This window comes from Hordeum vulgare, chromosome 4H (genome assembly GCF_904849725.1).
Source record: "Hordeum vulgare subsp. vulgare chromosome 4H, MorexV3_pseudomolecules_assembly, whole genome shotgun sequence".
Classification (NCBI taxonomy): domain Eukaryota; kingdom Viridiplantae; phylum Streptophyta; class Magnoliopsida; order Poales; family Poaceae; genus Hordeum; species Hordeum vulgare.
This window is the reverse complement of record NC_058521.1, coordinates 580,426,353-580,436,929: the sequence shown is the minus strand read 5'-3', so window position 1 is coordinate 580,436,929 and position 10,577 is coordinate 580,426,353.

Below are 10,577 nucleotides of genomic sequence, written 5' to 3'. Positions count from 1 at the left end.
TGTCCCATTATTCTTGGTAGACCTTTCCTAAGAACTATTGGTGCTATCATCGATATGAAGGAAGGGAATATTAGATTTCAATTTCCTTTAAAGAAGGGCATGGAGCATTTTCCTAGAAAGAAAATAAGATTGCCTTATGAATCTATGATGAGGGTTACCTATGGTTTGAGCACCAAAGATGACTATACGTGATTTCATCACCTTTCGCCTAGCTAAGGGCGTTAAACAAAAGCGCTTGTTGGGAGGCAACCCAACAAATCTATCGTTTTTCTTTCTGTTTTGTGTTTTCCACACTTTCATAATTCTGTTATGATTGTGTTTTTTGTGTTTCCTTTTGCGTTTGTGCCAAGCAAAACCGTTATGATTAGTCTTGGGGATGATCGTTTGGTCATGCTGGAAAAGACAGAAACTTTCTGCTCACGAAAAGAATTTTCATTTTCTATTCTGTAAGAGATTTTGAGTTGATTCTTTTTTCTGCTGATTTCTACACAAATTCTTCAGACTGTAGTAATTGTTCAGAATTTTTGAAGTACCATAGGTATATGAAATATACAGATTGCTACAGACTGGACTACTGTTAACAGATTCTGTTTTTGTTGTGTTGGTTGCTTATTTTGATGAAACTATGGATAGTATCGGGGGGTATTAGCCATGGAAGATTGAAAGTACAGTAACCCAACATCAGCACAAGTATAATTTAAGTTGCTACGGTACCTAAGGAAGTGGTGGTTTGCTTTCTTGTACTAATGTTATCACAAGTTTCTGTTTAAGTTTCGTGTTGTGAAGTTTTCAAGTTTTGGGTGAAGTTCTTTTGGACAAAGAGATAAAGAGTGGCAAGAGCTCAAGCATGGGGATGCCCAAGGCACCCCAGGAGATTCAAGGATGCCGTAAAAGCCTAAGCTTGGGGATGCCCCGGGAAGGCATCCCCTCTCTCGTCTTCAATCCATCGGTAACGTTACTTGGGGCTATATTTTTATTCACCACATGTTATGTGTTTTTTCTTGGAGCATCTTGTATCGTAGGAGTCTTTTATTTTTGTTGTGTCACAATAATCCTTGCTGCACACCTAGAGAGAGAGACATGCACACATCGTGATTTTGTCGAGCTTCACTTATATCCTTTGGTAGACAATTCAGCTCACAGGTGCTTCACTTATATATTTTGAGATAGATACTTTTGCTCTATGTGCTTCACTTATATCTTTTAGAGCACAGCGGTGCGTGGCTTGGTAGTTGATCTATGCTTTGAAGGTAGTCTCAAAAGGGGTAGTTATCCAAATGGATACGAAAACTTCCACCTTCATGTGCATTGAATAGTTAGAGAAGTTTGATTCATCTCAATTAGTTTTGAGTTGTGGTTATGGTAATATTGAAGTCAAGCTAGTAAGGTGTTGTGGATCTAGAAATACTTGTGTTGAAGTTAGTGATTCCCGTAGCATGCACGTATGGTGAACCGCTATGTGATGAAATCTGAGCATGATTAGTCTATTGATTGTCATCCTTTGCTTGGCGGTCGGGATCGCGCGATGGTTTATACCTACCAACCCTTCCCCTAGGAGTATGCGTTGAATGCTTTGTTTTGATTACTAATAAAACTTTTGCAACAAGTATATGAGTTCTTCATGACTAATGTTGAGTCCATGGTTTAGATGCACTTTCACCTTCCACCATCACTATCTTCTTAGTGCCGTGCAACTTTCGCCGGTGCACAAAACCCCCCATCAGCCTCCCTGAAAACAGCCACCATACCTACCTACTATGGCTTTTTCATAGTCATTCCGAGATATATTGCTATGCAACTACCATCATGACATGTGCCACCACGTCTACATTGCCATTGCATGGTCATAAGATAGCTAGCATGATGTTTCCATTGATGTCTATGCCATGCTAGATCATTGCCACGGTACACTACCGAAGGCATTCCATATAGAGTCATAGTTTCTCTAAGTTTTGAGTTGAAAGTGTGATGATCATCATTAATGGAGCATTGTCCATGTGAGGAAATAAAAGAGGCCAAAGAAGCCCACCAAAATAATAATAATAAAAGAGGCCAAAGAGCCCACCAAATAAAAAAAAATGAGAGAAAAAGAGAGAAGGGACAATGCTACCACTTTTTCCACACTTGTGCATATTAAGCACCATGATCTTCATGATTGAGAGTCTCTCGTTTTGTCACCACCATATAACTAGTGGGAAATTTTCATTATATAAATTGGCTTGTATATTCCTATGATAGGCTTCCTCAAAATTGCCTTAGGTCTTCGTGAGCAAGCAAGTTGGATGCACACCCACTAGTTTTCTTTAAGAGCTTTCAAATACTCTTAGCTCTAGTGCATCATTTGTATGGCAATCCCTACTCATTCACATTTATATCTATTGATGAGCATCTCCATAGCTCATTGATATGCCTAGTTAATGTGACTATCTTCTCTTTTTTATCTTGCAACCTCCACCACACTCCACACCATCTATAGTGCTATAACCATGGCTCACGCTCATATATTGTGCGAGAGTTGAAAAGGTTTGAGAAAGTAAAGGTGTGAAACAATTACTTGGCCACTACCGGGGTTGTGCATGATTTAAATTCTTTGTGCGATGATGATAGAGCATAGCGAGACTATATGCTTTTGTAGGGATAACTTTATTTTGGCCTTGTTATTTTGAAAGTTCATGATTACTTTGCTAGTTTGCTTGAATTATTATTGTTTCCACATCAATAGCAAACTATTGTTTTGAATCTAATGGATCTGAACATTCACGTCACATAAGAGTAATTACAAAGGACACCTATGCTAGGTAGCATGAAAGCATCAAAAATTCATTCTTATAACTTCCCTACTCAAGGACGAGCACGAGTTAAGCTTGGGGATGCTTGATACGTCTCAAACGTATCTATAATTTTTGATGGTCTCACGCTGTTATCTTATCTTCTTTGGTTGTTTTATGTACCTTTTATATCTTTTTTGAGACTAACTTATTAATTCAGTGCCAAGTGCCAGTTCCCGTTTTTCCGTGTTTTTGACTCTTTTCAGATTTGATTTTGGAACGGAGTCCAAACGGAAGAAAAACCCCGAAATGATTTTTTCCCGAACGGAAGAAGACCAGGGGGCTTTTGGGCCAAGCCAGGTGGGCTCCAGGGAGCCCACAAGCCCCCACTCCGCCACTAGGGGGGAGGCGGCGGTGGGCAGGCTTGTGGCCTCCCTGGCCGCCCCCTGACCTAGGTCTTTGGCTTATAAATTCCCAAATATTCCGCCAAAAATCAGGGGAGCCTCGAACATACTTTTCCGCCGCCGCAAGCTTCCGTTTCCGCGAGAACTAATCTGGAGACCCTTCCCGGCGCCCTATCGGAGGGGACTTTGGAGTTGGAGGGCTTCATCATCATCATCATCATCGCCCCTCCAATGACTCGTGAGTAGTTCACTTAAGACCTACGGGTCCGTAGTTAGTAGCTAGATGGCTTCTTCTCTCTCTTGGATCTTCAATACAAAGTTCTCCATGATCTTCATGGAGATCTATCCGATTTAATCTTCTTTGGCGGTGTGTTTGTCAAGATCCGATGAATTGTGGATTTATGATCAGATTATCTATGACATATATATTTGAGTCTTTGCTGATTTCTTATATGCATGATTTGATATCCTTGTAAGTCTCTCCGAGTCTTGGGTTTTGTTTGTCCAACTAGATCTATTATTCTTGCAATGGGAGAAGTGCTTGGTTTTGGGTTCTGCCATGTGGTGACCTTTCCCAGTGAAAGTAGGGGCAGCAAGGCACACATCAAGTAGTTGACATCAAGGGTAAAAAGATGTGGTTTTTATCATTGGTTTGAGATTATCCCTCTACATCATGTCATCTTGCTTAAGGCATTACTCTGTTCTTATGGATTTAATACACTAGATGCATGCTAGATAGCGGTCAACGTGTGGAGTAATAGTAGTAGATGCAGAAAGTATCGGTCTACTTGTTTTGGACGTGATGCCTATAGATATAATCATCGCATATATATCGTCACGACTTTGCGCGGTTCTATCAATTGCTCGACAGTAATTTGTTCACCCTCCGTCTACTTGCTTTCATGAGAGAAGCCACTAGTAAACACTACGGCCCCCGGGTCTATTCACATCCATCTTTTACACCTCCGCTTTTACTTTGCTTTGTTACATTGTTGCTTTCAGTTCTCACTTGGCAAACAATCTATAAGGGATTGACAACCCCTTCATAGCGTTGGGAGCAAGTTTTTGTGTTTGTGCAGGATCTTGAGATACTCCTCCATTGGATTGATACCTTGGTTCTCAAATTGAGGGAAATACTTACCACCGCTGTGCTACATCACCCTTTCCGCTTCGAGGGAACACCAACGCAAGGCTCCAAGGCCACGGGGGAAATCCTTTGCATACTTGCCTAGGAAGTCCCTTAAGGCGTAGCCGCAGCTGAAGGATTCCTGGTGCCGTCTACGTCAATTTCCGGCGTCGTTGCCGGAGATCTTTTTGAGGTAGCAGAAGTATATCTGGCGCCGTTGCAAGGGAAGCACAGCTGACATCAGGGGCCTGCAGGGATCCCACAAGCCCTCATGGCGCGGCCAGGGGGGCCCATGCCACACTGGCTTGTGGGCTCCCTCGGCCACCTCTGCCCTAGGTTTTGCGCCTATATATTCCCTAGAATCCCAGAAAAAATCAGGAGATCATCGAAAGTACTTTTCCGCCGCCGCAAGCTTCTGTCTCCGCAAGATCCCATCTGGGGCACGTTCTGGTACCCTGTCGGAGGGGGGATTTGGACACGGAGGGCTTCTTCATCAACACCATGACCTCTCCGATGATGCGTGAGTAGTTCACCATAGACCTACGGGTCCATAGCTAGTAGCTATATGGCTTCTTCTCTCTCTTAGATCTTCAATACAAAGTTCTCCATGATCATCATGGATATCTATCCGATGTAATCTTCTTTTGCGGTGTGTTTGTCGAGTTCCGATGAATTGTGGATTTATGATCAGATTATCTATGAATCTTATTTGAGTTTCTTCTGATCTCTCTTATGCATGATTTCATATCCTTGTAATTCTCTTCGAGTTGTGGGTTTTGTTTGGCCAACTGGATCTATGATTCTTGCAATGGGAGAAGTGCTTGGTTTTGTGTTCATACCGTGCGGTGACCTCACTCGGTGACAGAAGGGGTAGCGAGGCACGCATCGTGTTGTTGCCATCAAGGGTAAAAAGATGGGGTTTTCATCATTGGTTTGAGATTATCCCTCTACATCATGTCATCTTGCTTAAGGCGTTACTCTGTTCGTCATTAACTCAATACACTAGATGCATGCTGGATAGCGGTCGATGTGTGGAGTAATAGTAGTAGATGCAGAAAGTATCGGTCTACTTTTCTCGGACGTGATGCCTATATGTATGATCATTGCCTTAGATATCGTCATGAATTTGCGCGGTTCGATCAATTGCTCGGCAGTAATTTGTTCACCCACCGTAATATTTTCTATTTTGAGAGAAGCCTCTAGTGAACACTATGGCCCCCATGTCTACTCCACACCATATTTTCAGCCTTACACTTTTCCTTCGTTGCACTTTCCGCCTTCAGATTTCACTTTGCAATCAATCTTGAAGGGATTGACAACCCCTTTATAGCGTTGGGTGCAAGCTCTTTGTGTTTGTGCAGGTACTCTGGACTTGACGAGATTCTCCTACTGGATTGATACCTTGGTTCTCAAACTGAGGAAAATACTTACTGCTCCTGTGCTGCATCACCCTTTCCTCTTCAAGGGAAAAACCGACGCAAGAAAGAGAAGTAGCAAGAATAATTCCTGGCGTTGCCGGGGAAGGACTTTTGTCGCCGTAGCAGAATAATTTCTGGCATCGTTGCCGGGGAGGATCAAGTCAAGAACTCATCCAAGTAAGTGTCGCAAACTCATCTCTTCCATTTACCTTGTTTGCCAGTTGCCTCTCATTTTCCTCTCCCCCACTTCACCAATTTGCCTTTTTTGTTTGCCTTTCCTTTGCTTGTGTGCTATGTGCCTTCAATATGCTTGCATCTTCGCTTGCTGAAAATCTAGTGATATGGATCCTCACCCACTTGCTAATCTCTTTAAGAGATCCACTTATGTGGAACCAATTGCTAGTGAGTTGAGTGCACTTGACTTTCTCTATGGAGTTTTGCTTGAGATGCGTGAATCTGAAAATCGTGATGAAGAAATTTATGAAATGATTCACGAGGGCTCCTTGAATGAAAAGCATGATTGCAATGATTTCAATATAAATTCTATTAATGACAATCATGCTAATAATATGCAAAACCCTAAGCTTGGGGATGCTAGTTTTTCGATGTCCACTACTTGTTGCAATGATCATGATTGGGGCAATGATTTTTCTTATCATCTTAAAAATTTGTTTAAGACTCATGATGAATATGATGTTTGCAATAATATTGAAAGTGGGTTTGGAGAAGTCATGACTTTAGTTGATGATAATCCCACTATTTTTGAAGAGCGTCAAATTTGCATGCATGTGGGTCATGAAAAGAATGTTGTAGGTGCTGGTTATATTGTTGAATTCATTCATGATCCCACATGTAATTGCTATGAGAGAGGAAAATATTGTGGTAGAAACTTTCATGTTACCAAATTACCTCTCGTTATGTTGAGATTGCTATTGTCTCTTTCTTCTTCCTTGCATATGGTAACTATTGGTTGTCTTGACAATATGTTTTCCTATAAAATGCCTATGCATAGGAAGTATGTTAGACTTAGATGTGATTTTCACCTGCTTTATGATGCTCTCGTTGTGCTTCAATTCTTGTCTTTTGTGAGAGCATCGTTGAATTATCAATGCCTAGCTAAGGGCGTTAAACAATAGCGCTTGTTGGGAGGCAACCCATTGAATTTATCTTTTTTCTTTCTGTTTTGTTGCGTCCACACCATCACAATTCTGTTGTGATTGTGTTTTTTGTGTTTCTTTTTGTGTTTGAGCCAAGCAAAACCTTTATAACTAGTCTTGGTAATGGTTGTTTGATCCTGCTGGAAAAAGACAGAAACTTTTCGCTCACGAGATGATTTTTCATTTTTATTGGGAAAGAGATTTTGAGTTGATTCTTTTTGCTGCTGGTTTATATGCCTTTTTCCCAGGCATTCGTAATTTTCAGAATTTTTGAGGTACCAAAAGTATACGAAGTATACAGATTGCTACATGCTGGTTTGTTTTTGACAGATTCTGTTTTTGTTGAGTTGGTTGCTTGTTTTGATGAAACTATGGTTAGTATCGGGGGGTACTAGTCATGGCAAAGTGAGAATACAGTACCCAACACCAATATAGATAGAATTCAAGTTTTCTACAGTACCAAAAGAGGTGGTAGTTTGTTTTCTTGTGCTAATGTTATCACGAGTTTCTGTTTAAGTTTTGTGTTGTGAACTTTTCAAGTTTTGGGTGATGTTCTCATGGACAAAGAGATAAGGAGTGGAAAGAGCTCAAGCTTGGGGATGCCCAAGGCATCCCAAGCCAAATTCAAGGACACCAAAAAGCCTAAGCTTGGGGATGCCCCAGGAAGGCATCCCCTCTTTCGTCTTCAATCCATCGGTAACATTACTTGGAGCTATATTTTTATTCACCACATTATATGTGTTTTGCTTTGTAGGAGTCTTTTCTTTTTGTTGTGTCACAATCATCCTTGCTTCACACCCTTTTGAGAGAGATAGACATGCACTCATCGTGATTTTGCTAGAATGCTCATAGCGCTTCACTTATATCTTTTGAGCTAGATAATTTTGCTCTTTGTGCTTCACTTATATCTTTTAGAGCACGGCGGTGCGTGACTTGGTAGTTCGCTTTTGCTATGAAAGTAGTCCCAAAGGTGATAGGTACCCAAAGAGGATACAAAAACCGCCATCTTCATGTGCATTGTGTAGAAAGAGAAGTATTGATTCCTATCAATTAGTTTTGAGACGTGGATTTGGTAATATTAAGAGTTATGTTAGTAAGGTGTTGTGAATCTAGAAATACTTGTGTTGAAGTTAGTGATTCCCGTAGCATGCACGTATGGTGAACCGCTATGTTAGGAAGTCGGAGCATAATTGATCTATTGATTGTCATCCTTTGTGTCGAGGTCGGGATCACGCGATGGTTAACACCTACCAACCCTTCCCCTAGGAGTATGCGTTTAGCACTTTCTTTCAATTACAAAAAAAAGTTCGCGACAAGTATGTGAGTTCTTCATGACTAACGTGAGTCCATGGTATATATGCACTTTCACCTTCCACCATTGCTAGCCTCTCTAGTGTCGCGCAACTTTCGCCGGTACACAAACCCACCATATGCCTTCCTCAAAACAGCCACCATACCTACCTACTATGGCATTTTCATAGCCACTCCGAGATATATTGCCATGCAACTCCCACCGTTCCGTCTCATGACTTGTGTCGTCACTCTCACCTATAGAGTCATCATCGTTCTAAGCTTTGAGCTGTGAGTAAATAAAAGTGTGATGATCGTCATTATTAGAGCATTGTCCCATGTGAGGAAATAAAAAAAGAGGCCAAAGAGACCAAACAAAAAAAAGAGAAAAAACAAAAAAAGAGAAAAAAAGAGGCCCAAGAGCCCAAATAAAAAAAGAGAGAAGGGATAATGCTACTATCTTTTTCCATGTAGCGACCCGACTCAAAACGAGTCAAGCCTCTGTGTATCTGTGCCATCCCTGGATCAGTATGCTGGCACACACAGTACATCAATGTATATATCAAAGTGCAATCACATGTAAATAGCGTAAAACTGATATATACCTTAAATATCTCAGCGGAAGCGGTCAAGGGAGTGGAGTCCCAATAAACACCAACGGCAAGTTGAGTGTAGACCGTAACCCTGAATCGTACTCTTACTCGTCAAAGAAAAATATCTGCAACATAGGACGTTGCAGCCGTGTAGGTCAGCATATTGAATATGCCGGCAAGTCACATAAGAGAGGGGTGAAAAGTAATCATCTATACTATATGCATATATGGCAGGTGGGGCTATAAGTTTTTAGCGAAAAAGCAAGTTTTCTCCTACATCGAGAGAGGGCTAAAAGCAAAATGTTACTACATTGTTGGTTGTTAACGAGATGGTTCCGCCAACCAGTTCTCTCCGAGTTGTCAATAATTACCCTCATCAAATATATTTAATGGTGTTGAGAAATCCAGATAACTTCAGTTCCTTTGGCTCAAGTTGTCCATGACCGTGGACACAGCTAATCGATTAGGTTTGAGTACTCTGCAGACTTTTGCACATGTTCCACACAAGATTTGATCGCCTCCGTGTATGTCCTCGCACTTTAGGGTGTTTGAACACCAGATGATCAAAACATGGTCATTCAACGGGTCCCTCTGAATCCCTCTCGGTGCCCATCCATTCCTACCGTTCTTCTACCTCTGCTAGCACCGCCTGTCCAGAGTCGCCGCGTTGTCCAACCAAGCCAGAGCCCATGATGACTTGTGGCTGTGCACGTAAGCCTTGGGTCTTGAAAGTATCCGTCCGTCTCTTTGAGCATGGGTGAAGCTTTTCGCAGGATGTCATGGCCGTCCCCAGCATCCCGGGTCATCCACTGGGTTCTCCAGGGAGCCGATCAACCGTCCTTCACCCAGAGTTGCATTGCGTCTGAGGTCTTGAAAATCTTGTCTTAACCGGTCTTGATTATTTATCAACCTCGCATCACTCATGTTATGCACTCAACCGAAATCTCGTCTACTCAAGCATAGCAATATGAAATTTTTCGTCCCGGGGCCAAGTATCGGGGTTGTTGTGTACCTACCACATGATACTACAATCTATACTAAAATTTCCAAGTACCTAAGCAGCATGCAATTGGGCATAGGATGGTAGAACTACGATGCATAAAACATAGGTGATAGTATGATCAAAGTGACTTGCCTCGTGATGTTGACGAAGAAGAATTTCTCGAGAAATAACTTGATAGACTACTCGTCACTCTCCGATGAAATCTATATAGCAAACATATCATTCACATAAGCACTCATACTAGCAATCATTCTAACAATCAAAACCAAAGAGAGAGAGAATAGGAATCCGAAGGAAACTTCAAATAAGACTAGAGAGTCCTCTACTACATCAAACACTAAATGATATTTGTCCAACAGAAAATAATAACAAGGAACTAAGATATAAATCTAACTAAGATAAAATAAAGTATTTTTCACAAAACTTTTTGAAAGTATTCCCAAACGGGATTTGAAACAGTGCGGAAACCAATTACAAGTTACTAAGGAACTAGAATTGATTTCATGATAACAAATAAAAATAAAATCAAAACTTGTTGTAAAACTACTGTTTACTAACATAAACAAAACAATAATCTTTCTGAAATAATAAGGAAAATATTTTAAAACAAAAATAGAAAAGGAATTAGCCGAAATCCTAAAAGAGGTGAAACAGAAATTGTTTCACAAGAAACCATACGCTAAAATACTCAAACAAATCTGAAATTTTTACCACTGATAAATAAGATCACTAGTGGTCAGCACCAAAAGGAATCAAATTCGAATCTATTTTTAAACTCCTGGAATACGCAAAACAAGGTTTAAACTAAATCTGATCTA